The sequence below is a fragment of the Delphinapterus leucas genome, chromosome 15 (assembly GCF_059928025.1).
Source record: "Delphinapterus leucas isolate spDelLeu-1000000601 "Yukka" chromosome 15, BTC_Dleu_Yukka2, whole genome shotgun sequence".
Lineage (NCBI taxonomy): Eukaryota > Metazoa > Chordata > Mammalia > Artiodactyla > Monodontidae > Delphinapterus > Delphinapterus leucas.
The window spans coordinates 70736210-70755733 of record NC_143143.1 but is presented as its reverse complement, the minus strand read 5'-3'; positions in this window follow the sequence as shown (position 1 = coordinate 70755733).

Sequence of the window (19524 nt, the reverse complement as noted above, 5' to 3'; positions counted from 1 at the left end):
TATAAAATAAACAACCTAGAAGAAATGGATAAATTCCTAGATATGTACAATACCCCAGGAATAAATCAGGAAAAAATAGAAAATACCAGTAATGAAACTGTATCAGTTAAAAAACAAGCAAACAAAAAACTCCCAACAAACAGAAGTCCAGGACACAGCTTCACAGGTTAATTCTACCAAACATTTGAAGAAGAGTTAGCATCTACCCTTCTCAAACTACTCCAAAAAAATTGAAGAGGAAGGAATGCTTCAGAACTCATCTATGAGACCAGCATCACCCCAATACCAAAACAAAATAAAGATGCCACAAAAAAAGAAAATTACAGGCCAGTATCACTGATGAATGAACATAGATGCAAAAATCCTCAACCAAATAGTAGCAAACCAAATTCAACAATACATTAAAAGAATCATACACCATGATCAAGCTGGATTTATCCCAGAGATTCAAGGATGGTTCAATATTCACAAATAGATATTATACACCACATTAAAAAACTGAAGAATAAAAATCAGATGATCATCTCAATAGATGCAGGAAAATCTCTTGACAAAATTCAACATCCATTTATGATAAAAACTCTTAATAAAGTGAGTATAGAGGGAACATATCTCAAAATAATAAAGGCCATTTATGACAAACCCACAACCAACATCATTCCCAATAGTGAAAAGCTGAAAGCATTTCCTCTAAGATCAGGAACAAGACAAGCATGCCCACTCTTGCCACTTTTATTCAACACAGTATTGGAAGATCTAGCCACAGCAATCAGAGTAGAAAAAGAAATAAAAGGCATTCAAGTTGAAAAGGAACAAGTAAAACTGTCATCATTTGCAGACATGATACTACATAGAGAAAATCCTAAAGACACCACCAAAAATTATTAGAATTAATAAATGAATTCAGTGAAGTCACAGGATACAATATCAATATACAGAAATCTGTTGTACTTCTGTATACTAACATCAAACTATCAAAGAGAAATTAAGAAAACAATCCCATTTACAATAACATCAAAAAGAATAAAATACCTAGGGATAAATCTAATCAAGGAGGTAAAAGATCTTTATTCTGAAAAGTATAAGACATTGATGAAAAAAATTGAAGACAACTAAACAAATGGAAAGCTATGGATTGGAAGAATTAATATTGTTAAATAACCATACTACCTCTATGCAGCCTCTATCAAAATATCAATTGCATTAGGAACAAACAATCCTAAAATTTTGTATGGAAAACACAAAAGACCCTCCAATAGCAAAAGCGACACTGAGAAAGAAGAATAAAGCTGGAACGTCACACTCCCTGATTTCAAACTATACTACAAAACTACAATAATTGAAACAGTATGGTAATGACACATAAACAGACACATAGATCAATGGAACAGAAATAAACCCATGCTTATACATTAAATTAATCTATGAGAAAGGAAGCAAAAATATACAATGTGAAAACACAGCCTTTTCAATAATTGGTGTCAGGAAAATTAGATAACAACATGCAAAGGAATGAAACTGGACTACTTCTCACACCATATATAAAAATAAACTCAAAATGGATTAGAGACTTAAATGTAAGAACTGAAACCATAAAATTCCTGGAAGAAAACATGCAGTACACTCTTTGACATCAGTTTTAGTAATATCGTTTTGGAAATGTCTCCTCAAGCAACAGCAACAACAACAACAACAAAAAGACAAATGAGACCAAATGAAACTAAAAAGTTTTACACGGTGAAGGAAACTATCAACAAAATGAAAAGGCAACCTACTGAATGGGAGAAGATATTTGCAAATGATATATCTGATAAGGTGTTAATATCCAAAATGCACAGAGAACTCACACAATTCAACATCAAAAAAATACAACTCGATTAAAAAATGGGCAGAGGACCTGAATAGGCATTTTTAAAAAGAAGACATACAGATGAGCAACAGACACATGAAAAGATGCTCAACATCACTAGTCATCACGGATATGCAAATCAAAACCACAATGAGATACCACTTCATACAGAGTGGCTATCATCAAAAAAACAACAAACAACAAGTATTGGCGAGGATGTGGAGAAAAGGGAACCCTCACTCCCTGTTTGTGGGATTGTAAATTGGTGCAGCTACTATGGAAAACAGTATGGAGTTTCTTCAAAAAAATTAAGAATAGAACTGCCATCTGAGCCATCAATTTCACTTCTGGGTATTTACCTGAAGAAAACAAAAACATTACTCTGAAAATATATATGCACCCCAATGTTCATTGCAGCAGTATTTACAATAACCAAGATATGGAAGCAACCTAAGTGTTCATTGATAGGTAAATAGATAAAGAAGATGTGGTAGGGGCAGAGATCAAGATGGAGGAATAGAAGGACGTGAAGCACACCTCCTCCCACAGACACATCATAAATACACCTACATGTGCAACAATTCTCACAGAATACCCACTGAATGCTGGCAGATGATCTCATACCGCCAAAGCTGCAAGAAAGATCACCATGTAACCAAGTAGGATGAAACAAAAAAAGAATCAAGATGGGACGTGCACCCCTGGGAGAGAATTGTGGAAGACAAAATGTTTCCTCACCCTGGGAAACGCCTTCACCAACTGGGAGGTCCACCAGGACAGATAGGGATGCTCAGAGGAGAGCGCAGCAGCCAGCTTGCAGCAGGCAGGACAGAGAGAGACCAACACAGATGGTCCTGGCCACCTTGCTGCACTTCCAAGCCAGCGAATATGTTCAGCGGCTGGGTGCTGAAACTCAGGCTTCAATGGACAGACCCTGGGAGAGGACTTGGTTTCGCTGGGCAGAGACAACCTGAAGGACATGGAACGTGGTCCAGGCTGCAACTGGGGGTGTGCACAGGACGGAGCCCAGTTCAGCCATAGGAGCCACATTGCTAACACAGGCACAAGGGGAGGGGCATGGCCCCACAATAGAAGCCTCATTCTCAGTGTGCTCACAGCTGGCACAGCTCAGCTGCTATGAGCTTTGGGAGCATATAAGCACTGGCGGGTTGCCCACACATGGAGGCAAGGCTGAAATCTGAGCTGATTCCCAGCAGGTGCACAACTTCAGGAGACTTACACTGGCGGCAGTGCCTGGGGGACATCTGAGTTGATTTACTGTGCTCTCATAGCTGAGGCGAGTCCAGTGCCAGCAGCAAAAGTCTTTCCCAGCAGGAGTGCTCCAGTCCCACCTACCTCACACCACAGCTTAGAACTGGATCTGGGAACTTCTACTCCAACAACTGGGAAGCAGACCCTGCCCCTGACAGGGCTGTGACAACCAGAGAGCAAAGAGGAGGCCCTGCCCAACATCCAGTGGAGGCTCTGGTCATCACAGCACCAGTACACCCGCTATTAAGGGGATAATGGTCAGCACACCCTGAGGGAAGATATGGCAGGCATCCACACCAAAAACAACCCTTGCACCAAAATTACTGGACTCACGCAGGCTACACAGGAATGCTCGCACATAAAAACAGCCCTCTGAGACTACAGTAGATAACTGTTTCCCCTAAATTCATAGCATCAGAGAAATGAAAAAGTAGAGAAACCACTCCCAGTTAAAAGAATAAGAGAAATCACCTGAATAAACAATCAATGAAATAGACCTCTCTACCAGACCCCAAGTTCAAAAAGGAGGTAATAAAAATGCTGAAGGAGGGCTTCCCTGGTGGCACAGTGGTTGAGAGTCCGCCTGCCGATGCAGGGGACATGGGTTTGTGCCCCGGTCCGGGAAGATCCCACATGCCGCGGAGCAGCTGGGCCTGTGAGCCATGGCTGCTGAGCCTGCGCATCCGGAGCCTGTGCTCTGCAACGGAAGAGGCCACAACAGTGAGAGGCCCACGTACCGCAAAAAAAAAAAAAAAGCTAAAGAAATTAAGAAAGGCTATTGATAGAAATGCAGATCACTGTAACAAGAAACTATCAATAGAAACTATAAAGAGGAGTCAATCAAAATTAGGCAACTCAAAAGCTGAGATGAAAACAAGCCAAAGTCAATGAACAGCAAACTAAATAATGTAGAAGAACAAATAAGTGATCTGGAAGATAGAATAATGGAAATCACACAATCAGAACAGCAGACATAAAGACAAATGAAAAAAATGAAAGCTACCTACAGGACCTGTGGAATAATATAAAGTGTGTCAATCTATACACAATAGGGATCACAGAGGGAGAAGAGAGAGAAAGGGGGATTGAAAATGTATTTGAAGAAACTATGGCTGAAAACTTCAAAAACCTAAAGAAGGAAACAGATATCAAGTTACAGGAAGCACAGAGGGTCCCAAACGAGATGAACCCAAACAGACCTACAACAAGACGTATCATAATTAAAATGGAAAAAGTTAAAGAAAGGATTCGAAATGCAGCAAGAGAAAAAGTTACAAGGGAACCCCTGTAAGACTATCAGCTGATTTCTCTACAGAAACATTGCAGGACCAGCAATCCCACTACCGGGCACATACCCTGAGAAAACCATAATTCAAAGAGATACATGTACCACAATGTTCACTGCAGCTCTATTTACAATAACCAGGACGTGGAAGCAACCTAAGTGTCCATCGACAGATGAATGGATAAAGAAGATGTGGCACATACATACAATGGAATATTACTCAGCCATAAAAAGGAATGAAATTGAGTTATTTGTAGTAAGGTGGATGGACCTAGAATCTGTCATACAGAGTGAAGTAAGTCAGAAAGAGAAAAACAAATACTGTATGCTAACACATATATATGGAATTTTAAAAAGCAGTACTGATGAACCTAGCGGCAGGGCAGGAATAAAGACACAGATGTAGAGAATGGACTTGAGGGCACGGGGGGAAGGGGAAGCTGGGATGAAGTGAGAGAGTAGCATTGACATATATACACTACCAAATGTAAAATGGATGGCTAGTGGGAAGCTGCTGCATAGCACAGGGAGATGAACTCAATGCTTTGTGACGACCTAGAGGGATGGGATAGGGAGGGTGGGAGGAAGGCTTAAGAGGGAGGGGATATGGGAATATATGTATACATATAGCTGATTCACTTTGTTGTACAACGGAAACTGACACACATTGCAAAGCATTCATACTCCGATAAAGATGTGAGAAAAAAGAAAGAAAGAAAGAAAAAGAAACATTGCAGGCCAGAAGGGAGTGGCAAGATACATTCAAAGTCCTCAAAGGGAAAAACTGCAACCTAGGATACTCTACCCAACCAGATTATCATTTAAAATAGAAAGAGAGATAAAGAATTTCTCTGATAAGCAAAAACTAAAAGAATACAGCAATACTAAGCCTATCCTAAAAGAATATTAAAATGTCTTCTCTAAATAGAAAAGAAGCGAGAATCTATAGGAAAAGGAAAATCACAATAGGAAAAGCAAATATATAAAAGGATTGTAGACCACTTAAATAAGCCAGTACATAGATTTAAAAAACAATAAAAAAATTTTGGATAAACACGAAGATGTAAAATATACAAAATCATAAAATATGGAGGAGGGGAGTAAGAAAATATAGATTTTTTTTAGAATGTGTTTGAGCTTATATGACTACCAGTCTAAATCACGTAGATATAGTAATGGGTTAACATACTTGAAAACCAAGGTAACTGCAAATCGGAAACATACAATAAATTCACAAAAACCTAAAAGAAGAGAGCTCAAGCATAATAGAAAAGAAAACCATCAAACCACAATGGAAAAAGAAAAAGAAAGGAACAAAGAAGAAATACAAAATCAACTGGAAAACAAGGTTTAAAATGGCATAAATACATACCTATCAATAATTACCTTAAATGTAAATGGACTAAATGCTCCAATCAAAAGACACAGAGTGGAAGATTGGATAATAAAACAAGAGCCTACAATATGCTGCCTACAAGAGACCCACTTTAGGGCAAAGGACACACACAGATAGGAAGTGAGGGATGGAAAAAGATATTTCATGCAAATGGAAATGACAAGAAAGCAGGGGTAGTAATACTCATATCAGACAAAATAGACTAAAACAAAGGCCATAAGAAAACAGAGAAAGAAGACCACTATATAATGATAAAAGGATCAAACAAGAAGAGGATATTATACTCATTAACATATATGCACCCAATATAGGAGAACCTAAATACATAAAACAAATACCAGTAGACATAAAAGGAGAAATTGACAGGAATACAATAATAGTAGAAGACTTTAACACCCCACTGACATCCATGGACAGATGTTCCAGACAGAAAATCAGTAAGGCAATAGGGATCCTAAACGACATAACAGTTAGGCTTAATTGATATTTTCAGGACATTACATCCCCCCAAAACAGAATATACATTCTTTTCAAGCATTTCTGGAACATTCTCTAGGATAGACCACATACTAGGACACAAAACAAGTCTCAAAAAATTTAAGAATTTAGAAATGATTTCAAGCATCTTTTCTGACCACAATGGCATGAAACTACAAATCAACCACAGGAAGAGAAATGAGAAAAAAAAAAAAAATTACATGGAGACTAAACAACATGCTACTAAATAACCAAAACAACATGCTACTAAAAAAACAATGGATCAAATGACAATGAAAACACAACCATGCAAAATCTATGGGATGCAGCAAAAGCAGGCCTAAGAAGGAAGCTCATAGCGATACAGGCCTTCCTCAAAAAACAAGAAAAATCTCAAATAAACAATGTAACCTACCACCTAAAAGAATTAGAAAAAGAACAAACAAAACATAAAGTCAGCAGAAGGAAGGAAATAATAAAGATCAGGGAGGAAATAAATAAAATAGAGATTTAAAAAACAATGGAAAAAATCAATAAAACCAAGAGCTGGTTCTTTGAAAGGGTAAACAACATCAATAAACCTCTGGCCAGGCTCACCAAGAAGAGAAGAGAGAGCACCTAAATAAACAAAATATGAAATGACATAGGAGAAATAACAACCGATACCACAGTAACAAAAAATTATAAGAGAATACTATGAACAATTATATGCCAACCACTTGGACAACCTAGAAGAAACAAGTTTCTAGAAACATACAGCCCACCAAAACTGAATCAAGAAGAAATAGATAATTTGAACAGTCTGAACACTAGAAGTGAAATAGAATCTGTAATTTAAAAAAAACAAAATCAAAAACACCTCCTTGCAAACAAAAGTCCAGGACTGGCTGGCTTCACTGTGGAATTTTACCGAACATACAAAGAAGAACTTATACTGATCCTTCTCAAATTATTTCAAAAGATTGAAAAGGAGGGAACACTCCCAAAGTCATTCTATGAAGCTACCATCACCCTGATACCAAAACCAGACAAAGACACTACCAAAAAAGAAAATTACAGGCCAATATCTTTGATGAAGAGAGATGCAAAAATCCTTAACAAAATATTAGCAAACCAAATCCAACAACACATAAAAAGGATCATACACCATGATCAGGTTGGATTCATCCCAGGATCACAAGGACGGTTCAACATACACAAATCAATCAATGTAATACACCACATCAAGAAGAGACAAAAGCCACATCATCTCAATAGATGCAGAAAAACCATTTGATAAGATTCAACATACATTCATGATAAAAAAAAAAAAACTCTCACCAAAGTGGGTATAGAGGGAACATATCTCAACATAATAAAAGCTATTTATGACAAACTGACAGTCAACATAATACTCAATGGTGAAAAGCTGAAAGCCTTCCTGCTAAAATCTGGAACAAGACAAAGATGCTCACTCTCACCACTTCTATTCAGCATAGTATTGGAAGTCCTAGCCACAGCAATCAGACAAGAAAAAGAAATAAAAGGTATCCAAATTGGAAGAGAAGAGGTAAAATTGTCATTATATGCAGGTGACATAATACTCTGTATAGAAAACCTTAAAGCATCCACACAAAAACTATTAGAACTGATAAACAAATTCAGCAAGGTAGCGAGATATAACATTAACATACAGAAATCCGTTGCATTTCTTTACACTAACAATGAAATATCAGAAAAAGAAAGTAAAAAAAAAATCCCTTTTAAAATTGTGTCAAAAAATAAAATAAAATATTGAGGAATAAACCTGATGAAGGAGAGAACTATAAACTTACACACTGAGAATTATAAAACATTGATAAAGGCAATTGAAGGTGATTCAAAGAAATGGAAATATATCCCATGTTCTTGGACTGGAAGAATTAATATTATTAAAATCATCATACTACCCAAAGCAATCTACAGAATTAATGTGATCCCTATCAAATTACCCGTGACATTTTTCACAAAACTAGAACATATAATCCTAAAATTTATATGGAACCACAAAAGACCCAGAATTTCCAAAGCAATCCTGAGGGGGAAAAAAAAGCTGAAGGCATAACCCTCCCAGACTTCGGACAATACTATAAAGCTACAATAATCAAAACACTGTGGCATTTGCACAAAAACAGACATATTGAACAAAAGAATAGAATAGAGAGCCCAGAAATAAACCCCCACACCTACAGTCAATTAATCATCGATGAAGAAGGCAAGAATAAACAACGGAGAAAAGACAGTCTCTTCAGCAGGTGGTGCTGGAAAAGCTGGACGGTCACATGTAAATCAGTGAAATTAGAACACTCAAAGACAAAAATAAACTCGAAATGGCTTAAAGACTTAAATATAAGACATGACAACCATAAAACTCCTAGAAGAGAACACAGGCAAAACATTCTTTGACATAAATCGTAGCGATGTTTCCTTAGGTCAGTCTCCCAAGGCAAAAGAAATAAAAGCAAAAACTGAACAAATGGACCTAATCAAACTTATAAGCTTTTGCACAGCAAAGGAAACTGTAAACAAAATGACAAGACAACTTTTGGACTGGGAGAAAATACTCTCAAATGATGTGACTGACAAGGGCTTAATTTCCAAAATATACAACAGCTCATACAACTCAATATAAAAAAGAAATAAACAACCTAATTAAAAAATGGGCAGAAGACCTAAATAGACATTTCTCCAAAGATGACGTACAGAGAGCCAACAGGCACGTGAAAAGATGCTCAACATTGCTATTAGAGAAATGCAAATCAAAACTACAATGAGGTATCACGTCACACCAGTCAGAATGGCCATCATAAAAAAGTCTACAAATAATAAATGCTGGAGAGGGTGTGGAGAAAAGGGAACCCTCCTACACTGATGATGGAAATGTAAATTGGTACAGCCACTATGGAAAACGTTATGGAGGTGCCTTAAAAAACTAAAAATAGAGTTATCATATGATCCAGCAACCCCACTCCTGGGCATATACCCAGAAAAGACAAAAACTCTAATTCAAAAAGATGCATGCACCTCAATGTTCATAGCAGCACTATTTACAATAGCCAAGACATGGAAGCTACCTAAATGTCCATCCACAGATGAATGGATAAAGAAGATGTGGTATATACATATACAATGGAATATTACTCAGCCATAAAAATGAAAATAATGCCATTTGCAGCAACATGGATAGACCTAGAGATTATCATAATAAGCGAGGTCAGAGAGAGAAAAACAAATATTATATGATATCACTTACATGTGGAATCTGAAAAAATGATACAAACGAACTTATTTACAAAACAGAAACAGGCTCACAGACATAGAAAACAAACTTATGATTACCAAAGGGGAAAGGGGTGGGAAGGGATAACTTAGGAGTTTGAGATGATACACACTACTATGCATAAAATACATAAGCAACAAGGACCTAATGTAGAGCACAGGGAACTATATTCCATATATTGTAATAACCTATAATGGAAAAGAATCTGAAAAAGATACACAGACAACTGAATCATATTGCTATACATCTGAAACTAACACAACATTGTAAATCAACTATACTTCAATAAAAGAAATTTAAAAAGAGAAAAAGCTGTGGTGTATATATACAATGGAATATTACCCAGTCACACACAAAAAAGAAATTTTGACATATGTGACAACATGGATCGATCTAGAGGGTATTATGCTAAGTGAAAAAAGCCAGACAGAGAAAGGCAAATATCATATGATCTCACTTATGTGTGAAATCTAAAAGACAAAACAAATAAATAAAACAAACCAAAACAGACTAATAGATACAGAAAACAAATAGGTGGTTTCCAGAGGAGAGGGGGGTGAGTGGTGGGCAAAAGGGTGAATATGAGAAAGAGGCACAAGCCTCCAGTTATCAAATAAATAAAGCAGAGGGATATAATATACAGCACAGGGAATATAGTCAATAACATGGTAGTGGCTTTGTATGGGAGCAGAAGGTTACTAGACTAATGGTGATCATTTCATAATGTATACAAATGTCAAATCACTGTGTAGTACATCTGAAACTAACAGAATATTATTGTATGTCAACCATATTTCACTTAAAAATGTAATAAGTAAGGATATTTGGTAGACGTACAGTTTATAAAATATGTATGCAAAATAAATGGTTTCCTTATTCATACTTACAGAACTAATGAATTAATTCATTAATAGAGCATCCATTATATGTTAGAAAACATAATGAGAGAGAAAGATTGTACTCACAATAGCAGCACAAAATATAAAAAATCTAAGAATAAACTTAAGAAATGTGCAGGACCCGTATAAAGGAAACTACAGAACTCTGTCTCAGGACCTAAAGGAAGATGAGAATAAATGAAGAGATGCAGCAGATGGGGAGAATAACTATAGCCAAAGCGCCAATTCTAGCAACATTTAAAGAATAAATTTAATTCTGCTTCAATCAAAATCCACATGAGTCTTTTAATAGATAACTTGAAAAAAATCATTTGAAAGTTTATCTGAAAAAAATTAACCCACAAGAATAACTAAACAACTTTGAAATGAGCTACAATAATTAAAACTATGTTGTACCAAAGCAGGAATACAATCTGATCAATTCCTTAGGATTTCTTGTCACACTAGATATTAGGAAGACAAGTTTCACATCTGTTAAGATATAATTTTAATAAAACTGGTTTAATATTCTTAACTCTCCACTGACCAAAGGCAAAGAAACTGAGATGGAAAACTTCTCTCTCTTACAAGTCATCAGTCTTTGCTTTCTTTTGGGTTTAGTTCAATTCAACGCATTTTATTGTATTCGGTACAGTCTAACACAAAAAGTGTTCAGTTATTCGTTTGCTTAATTTTTAATCACACAGGTAATACATAAATATATCTCCCTGGTAAAATAATCAGAACCTTAGTGATAAAGATAGGCCCTCTTTGGCCATTGTCCTCAGTCCCCACACCCTTCCCCAGCAGAAATTGAAAAGTCTTTGGTCCATCTTACTACTAGGAGTTCCCTCACTTCTCCAGGAAATCATGAGGGCCCTCGGGCCACAGAGCACTGCTCTGAGGATAAAAATCAAGGAAAAAAATTGCTCCCCTTGGTTGAGAACATCCCACTTGAAGATGGAAGTAAGCAGAGAAGGACCAGCTTTAATAGACTAAACTGTGGGTGAGAATGGTGGGTAAAGCTTCCCCCAGGATTTATGCTATATTCCACCATTCAGTTCCAGCAGGTTCTATGCAAAATAAGAAGCTGGGTGAGGAATTTTCCTCGAAGGTGAATACACCTGCCTCTTTGAGAGTGGTCTTGGAAAGCAATCAGCCATCACTAATGGCTCCAAGTAGGGCCCCAAGGGGCAAACCAGACAGCCCTGACATCCAATTCTCCAGAGATAACTAATTCTGCCCCAGGGTTGTGGAATAAATGCAACCTAAAAGATCCTCAGAGAGGCACCACGTGTCTAAACAGACTGTGGGTGCCTTCAGAGGGGAAATGTGCTAAAGCAACTCATGCCTTGTTAGAACCAGAAATACAAACTGTGCGGGTCACAAGAGCCAAAGAGGACCACATAATATACAGAGAAAGGAAAATGTTGGCCAATTCTCCTTGACTATGCCACTGGAGAGATAAAAGACCTGAAATCGTGAACATGATGAGATGAATATTCTAAATTCCAGGCATCTTGAAGAAATTAATATTAAAACCTACTCTTTAAGCCAATGCATCAGGATTTATGCCTTTACAGTCCCAACCAGATAAGTCAAGAAGAAATGCCTTGTCTCCAAGGAGTGTACTCGAGATTGATCACAGGATCTGGAGACGCAGGCCTTGTTATCAATAAAAGTCACAATTCCCTGAGAAGCAGTTCACCTTGACTCTCACAAGCCCAGCTCAACTGGTCCAAAGTCTGATACAGGTTAAGGAGATTGTAGGGTTTTTTTCGTTTGTTTGTTTTTTTAAAAACTGGAATGAGGATTATTGGAGAATCAGCTGAGCAGAGAAAATTCACAGAATGGTGATGTAGGGCCTATGAGTCCCGCACTATGTCAAGAAAAGATGGGGGGAAATTCCTCTATCTAGGGTTGGGCAAGAGATGGGTTCTGTTGTGGGACCGGGAGTTGAGACATTTATGTGAAAGAAATACCACCCTTAGAGGTCCTGGGGGCAGGGGGATTAGATGCATGATGTGGGGGCATATACTGTCATCATGGCCTGAACTCTACGAACAGAAGAAATCCCTCTGCTTGGTGCCCCACCACACCCCACCCACCCAAGCTTCCCAGAAAGGCATCTATCAACCCTTAGAGAGACGGAGCCAGAGCAGAGAATCCTGGCCCTGGCTCTTCCCAATGTCCCAAGTGCTTTCCCAGGAGGACTCCAGGCCCCTACTCTGCAGAGGGATCAGCTTCTCTTCTTTTCAGATTTTAGAATTCTCAGCCAGCTCACATTGCTTCCTACTTTCCTGACAAATGCACTTGACCTCCCAGCTGACTCCATTCAAAAAAATTACAGAGTTGGCCCCTCTCTGTAGGGCTTCTGCTGAACACTTCTCTTAAAGGGAAAGGGGTCAAGGGACCTACCCTACAAGGCCTGCGGAGGTGGGAGGTGGATAGCTCAGGAGGCGGAGTTTTGGGGGCTGGCGGTGCCACCCACTTGTGGGCACCTGTAGGGAACGTCAGCACCATTTGGCTCTTCACCAACACTGACCCGTGGTACCTCCCTGGATAGGACCTCTGCTAGCCACGCCCCCTGGGTTGGCTTGCTACTGGCGTTCCCTGTTTGTCTTCAAAAGGCAAAGTTACATGTGTCAGAAACCACAGATGTTAAAACACACAGCACCTTGCATCAGGCAAGGAAATGTCAGTGGCAACACCCTTCCAACAACTCAAGCACACGCAACTACAGGAAGAAAATCAAAGCCCCAGTGAGGCTGAGCTGTGGCTCCCATACGCATCTCAGGGTGAGAGTTTTGGAAGAATCAGAGGACTTCATCCTGGGGAAGCCAAGGAGGTCGCTGCAGAAGTAGCTGGGCCAGGAAGAATGGCGGCCTCCAGATTTCCCAGGTGTTGAGAGGGTTTCTCACGCCTACGGTCTCTGCCAAACTACTTACTGGTCATGATCAGGACAAAGCAAAATGAATGGAAAATAGAAAAGGATAAGAAGCCATAAAACTTTAAGTTGAGAGTAAAGTAAGAAATAATAAACAGGAATAAAATACAAAGTGGCAATAAGAAGATTAAACTATCAACACAAAAGTGAATCTTCTTTAAAAGTCATATTAATTTTATATTTAACAATACTTACATATACTGGCAGAGACAAATGGTGTTCACCAAACAGTTCCTGCATTTCCCAGACTCCTTTGTAAGTCTATGGGGCCCATGTGGCTGATTGTGGCCAATAGACTCTGAGGGGAGAGGATATGTATCACCTCCAGTTATGAGCTATTTAAAAAACTGTGGAAACCACGTGTTGAGATGCTTCATAAGAGGAAGGGACTCTGGATCAACTGAGTCCAACATGGAGGCCTCTGGAGGGTTACCCGACCCCACCACGCTCAGCATGAGTGAAAAACAAACCTTTGCTGTGTTAAAGCCACTGAGATTTGGGGGTTTATTGGTTTCTATAGCATTTAGCTAACATAAGTGCTTATAATTAACTTATTTAATCCTCCTTGTAATCTTATAGCATAGGAGCCATTATTATCTCCACTGAGGGGAGAGAGGCAGAGAAAAATACAGTAACTTTTGTTTTCAGGCCTCATATTTGGTGAGTGACAGACTGATAATTCAAATCTAGGCAGTCCGTGTTTTTAACCACTATGCCAGGCTGGCTCTCACAAATAGAGGCACCTTAAAGTAAAATGCAAGGAACTTCATGGCCATGCACCTTCTTCTACAGAAGATTTGAGGGTGTTGAAACAGGGTAGAATAGGGGTGTAAGGAGGAAGGGCAGCCCCAGAAAGGTAAACTAAGTGTTAATCCCTTCTTCCCATCCCTCGGGGATAAGCCCATCCACATCCATGTGATAAGATCAAGGGAGCGTGGATCCATGGAGGTCAATCCTCAACCACAGTTTTTCAGATTGAGACTACTCTTTTTAAATTTCCAGCCCAATCTAATAGCAAGACCCCCACACTCAGGAGGCAGGAAACCTGAATTCTAGTTCCAAGTCTACCAGTAAAATGTCGTATGGCTTGAACAGTTGCCTCGGGTCTCCTTGGGCCTCAGTTGCTGCATCTGAAATTTGGCAATAATTATTTCCATCTCATCAGGTTGTGGAAAGTTCAAACCAAACAACATACCTTGGGATGCTTTGGGAAGCTGTGAAATGCTCTGCAAATGTAAATTACTTTCATTAGACGGAACCAGGTATCACAAGTTCACATGATTCAAACTAATAAACACAGTGCTGCAAGTCAGGTGCCTCCAGTGCTTTTCCCCATCCATGGAGCTGACTGTGACACTTGGACCTCCTTCATATATCTGATGCACCTTTTCCCTTAGGGTGAAACATTTCCCATGAGGCTCCTCAATCTTTATGCAAAGAGACTCCTGCTGGCAATTCTCCAAACCTGCTTAGAAACACCAACGCTATCAGACCCCAGACCCTCAGGGTGAGCATCTTTCTACCTTTCCTTCATCCATACACAGCCCTGGAAGGAAGGCAGAGCAAAGGGCAGCCCTGTGTAGTGGAAAGGGCAAGTCAGGAAGCCATTGGCTTGCTGTGTGGCCTGGGGCAACTTCACCTCCTTCTCTCGTCCTCAGAGTCCTCACCCAGAAATGAGGCTTTTGGATGAGATCAACAGTTCCTACTCCTCCCCGTGCAATTAAATCACCTGGGAAGTTTTACAAAATGCAGACACCCAGGCCTCTTCCAGGGATTAATTTTTAAGAGGTCTGGGCATCCGTACCTTTTAAATCCTCACCAGGTGATCATCGTGGGAAGACGGGCTGACAGCCACTTGGCTGGATGATCCAAAGGCCCCCTGACTGTCACACTGACTGAATCTCCGAGGAAGCCTGTGAACCCACTTGAGCCTCCAGGACTGAGGAAGACCAAGGGACGGGAGTTCCTAGGAATGGGTCCGAGGCCTCACTGGACTTTGGGAGCAGGGTTGCCAAGCCCCAGTTTCGCACCCCCCCGCCATGAGAAGGATGCCTGAGCTCTATCGGGGTCCAGCTGGAAGGCCAGTTCGTTTGGAGAAAGATTTCAAGGTGCCTCTCAGCCTCCTTCGCTGATCCAGGGAACTGAAGCTTTTCATTTTAATTTGCAAAGTCTTGTTGCAGCCGCTAGAAATGAGCCTCTGTTCTCATTTCCTTTACAGACTGTCAGCTGAGATGGTGAGGGAGTGTGTGGGGAGGTGACTCGGGAGCTGTTATCTGATACAATTTCTGGGCTGTTGGGGGGCTGGGAAGATATTAGAGTGGCTGCGATGGCAAGGAACCAAACTGTACACTTAAGGAAATGGCTTTGCGGATCCAGGACACGGTGACTCAGGTTCCAGCCTCTTTGTGGGACTGCCCACAGCCATGCTGTGGGGAAGATGAAGTGTTATCAGGCCCACCCAGGTTCCAGGGGCCCCGCAGACAGATAGGTCACATCTTGAACCATGAGAGCCTTATGAGGAGGGGCGGGGGGGGAAGCACTTTCAACAAAATACCTGTAGATGAAGAGAAATGAAGATGGCTTTTGTGTGGTGCATATTTTATAAGCCTGTGAACTCTCAGTGCTAGAAAGAGCACTCACTGGTCATCCTGTCAGCACCCGATGGATGGCAGAGAGGCAGCCTTCCCAAGCTACTGTAGATCACAGGGAGCCTCTAGCCTGGGTGTCCAGCAGGAGGGAGAAACTGTCCATGTGACTGTCTCCAAAGTTCTATCTTGTTTGGACATCTGGTGGAAGCAGCACGTTTTCTGGAACTAACCCTTGCATCTCATATATGAGTTTCCCTAGCTGCTCAGTTTTTCCACAACTGAGGGAAATCTTGATCCAGATGAGGAGCATAAAAAGAGAGGGGTTGGGCTTCCCTGATGGCACAGTGGTTGGGAGTCCGCCTGCCGATGCAGAGGACGCGGGTTCGTGCCCCGGTCCGGGAGGATCCCACGTGCTGCGGAGCGGCTGGGCCCGTGAGCCATGGCCGTTGAGCCTGTGCGTCCGGAGCCTGTGCTCCGCAACGGGGAGAGGCCACAGCAGTGAGAGGCCCGCGTACGGCAAAAAAAAAAAAAAGAGAGAGGGGTAATTAGAAGACACGTCCTTAAGCAATTAGCCAGATCAGCAAAAGGACCAAAAGGAATGATGACTTGAGAATGCCTTAGAGTTCACTTACTCAGACCCCACGCTGGAAAAGGTAGGGGAGGCAGCTGTAGCCCAGAGACCACGGGGCGGTCCACAAACCCAGCAGGATGTGGCCTCCCCTCTCCACAGTCGCCACCATGGTCCCGCCACCCTGTGATCCGGCCACACTGAGCTGTTTCTACCTCCCATGTGCACCATCCTGACGCCAGACCCCACACCCCCCTGACCCTCTGCCAGAACACTCTCTGATTCCAGATCCTTCCCACCACTCCTTCTTTCTTCAGGTGCCCGGCCACCTGGCTAAGCAGGATAGTACAATGGTTCCCCCCGCCCTTATCCACGGGGAAATGTTCCAAGACCTCCAGTGGATGCCTGAAACCACGGATAGTACCAAATCCTGCATGTACTATGTTTGTTCCTATACGTACATACCTATGATAAAGTTTAATTTATAACTTAGGTACAGCATGAGATTAACAACAATAACTAATGATGAAACAGAGTAATTATAGTGTAATAAAAGTCAGGTAAGTGTAGTCTCTCTCAAAATATCTTATTATACAAATTCAATGCCTCTTCCGTCTTAACTAAGCATTTATCACACACTGTGGCCATAACTTTTGCAGTTTGAGGTGCAACAGCAAAAGCAGCACAATTTCTTTTTCCTTCTTCAGAATTTCACAGATAGAAGACTCATTTTACCATGGATCTTAGCAACCTCAGCACACAATTTTTTTTTCTTTCCATAGTAAGCCGAGAATTTTCACCTTTTTAAAAGAAGCACTTTTTGGCTTCTCTTTGGCATATCCAAATTGCCAGCGTCACTACTCTTGCACTTCGGGGCCATTATTAAGTAAAATGAGGGTCACTTGAACACAAGCACTGCGATACCATGAAGTGGGTCTGATAGCCAAGATGGCTATAAGTGACTGATGGGCGAGATCAGCTGGACAAAGGGACGATTCACAACCTGGGCAGGACAGAGTGGCACAGCACCGGATTTCATCAGCTACTCATAACAGCACACAATTTAAAACTTATGGATTGTTTATTTCTAGAATTTTCCACTTAATGTTTTTTTCGACAGCAATTGACCACGGGTATCTGAAACTGCAGAAAATGAAACCACAGGTAAAAGGGACTATCGTATTTCAAGGCTCAGCCCACTCACTCTTCCAGCATTTACTGAATATCCGTACATGGTAAACAAAACTGTCGTGAATGGTCCCATCTTCAAGGTGTAAAAGGCAGATATGCAGTGAAATAATCACACAAATGCATGTAAAGTCATCTCAGGGATAAGTGCTAGGAAGGAAAGATCTGTGGGGCTATGAGAGTGTATGAAGAGGATTAGGTCTGGTGGCGACAGGTGTGGGAAAGCTTCCCGGAGAAGGGATGATGAAGCTGGGACTTCAGTAACTGGAGGGATTCGGGAATGGATGGGGAGAGGCCGTTTGTCTTCCGATCTTCCCTGTGCCGGGGAATTATGCAGGGTGACCGTATGTCTTGGTTTGCCTAGGACTGTCCCACTTTATGCTTCTTGTCCAGGGGTTAGCATTTGTCCCAAAGGTGCCCCCAATTTAAATGATAAATTGTATGGTCACCTATGAGTGATGCTCTTATCACACTTTGACGTCATGGTCTCCCTGCCACAAAAAGGCGCGCGCCCGCGCGCGCACACACACACACACACACACACACACACACACAGGGCTGTACATCACTCATGTGGCCCAGAATCCAGTTCTAATTCATCCTTTGATGCCCCGCACATAGCACAGACTGGCATACGCACGTAGTAGGTGTTCGGCAAACGATTTTTGAATAAGTGAATGATGCAGGGATAAAGATTCTCAGACCTCTCATGTCGTCCATCGCACCACAGTTGTCTATCTTTCGTGCCTCCGGGATGCTCCAAAGCATGTTTGGTGCATATTTTGAGTTTGTCCAAGGGTCAAGGAATCTGAAATATATTTTTTCCACAGCCTGACTTGGCCCCAGAAGTTGACAAAAGCATCATCTCATTAGAAGCTATTTGAATAGAAATTATAGGCTTGTTCTCTGAGTGTGAACTTGCGAGCACTTCATAAGACAATTACCGCTACATATCTGAAGAGAAGCACCCTCACTGGCTTCTAAAAGCCCATCTCTGGTCAAACCAACCTAAAGTCCTCTCAATACAATTAGAATTTCAATAAGAATGAGAGAAACAACAAGCCTCCAAGGACACCAGGACCTCAAAGGGATGATAAACAGCACTGTTGGAGGACCAAGAAGGGGGGAACAGGGGGAGGGTGGAATATCCTGGAAGGCAGCATAAGGCATGTGGAGCACAAACCCACCCACGCTTGACCAAGCATGATCAGCCAGCCTCCCATACAGGAGAGTAGACATGGATGAACATGGATCACTGGCCTCCTCAAGATTTACTGTCCCATTTTCTGCCCGTTCTTGGTTCCATGGAGGACCAAGAACATGTGCTCTGGCCCAGTTTGAGCTTCCAGACCTTCCTAAATGCAGTTCCCCCTGCTCCAAATGTTCTGTTCTCCTTTCTGCACCCCCTCCTCTCCTATTCCGCTAGGATGTCTTCCCATTTCCCCCAGCCCCCAGTGGTCACCCTTTCTCTAAGCCCAGGTACCATCTCCAGGACTCACGCAAGGAACATGAACGTGGCCGGGAGAGACAGTGCTCACCGGGTCAGGCTGCACTGCCCGCCTCCAGGGGGCGCCACTTACAACATGGTCTAGGTAAATAGAGCCCCCAGAGCATAGGCATTCACATTTTTGCTCTTCAAAAAACCAGTACTCTGCTGACCTGGCTGCCTAAGACTCCCAGCTCTGTCCCCTCTTTCTCTTGCCTCTTCCCCTTGACTCTGAGAGTCTTAAAGGCAAGCTAGGAATCCGGCCTCCCTAAGAGCCATGCTCCAAGCCCTT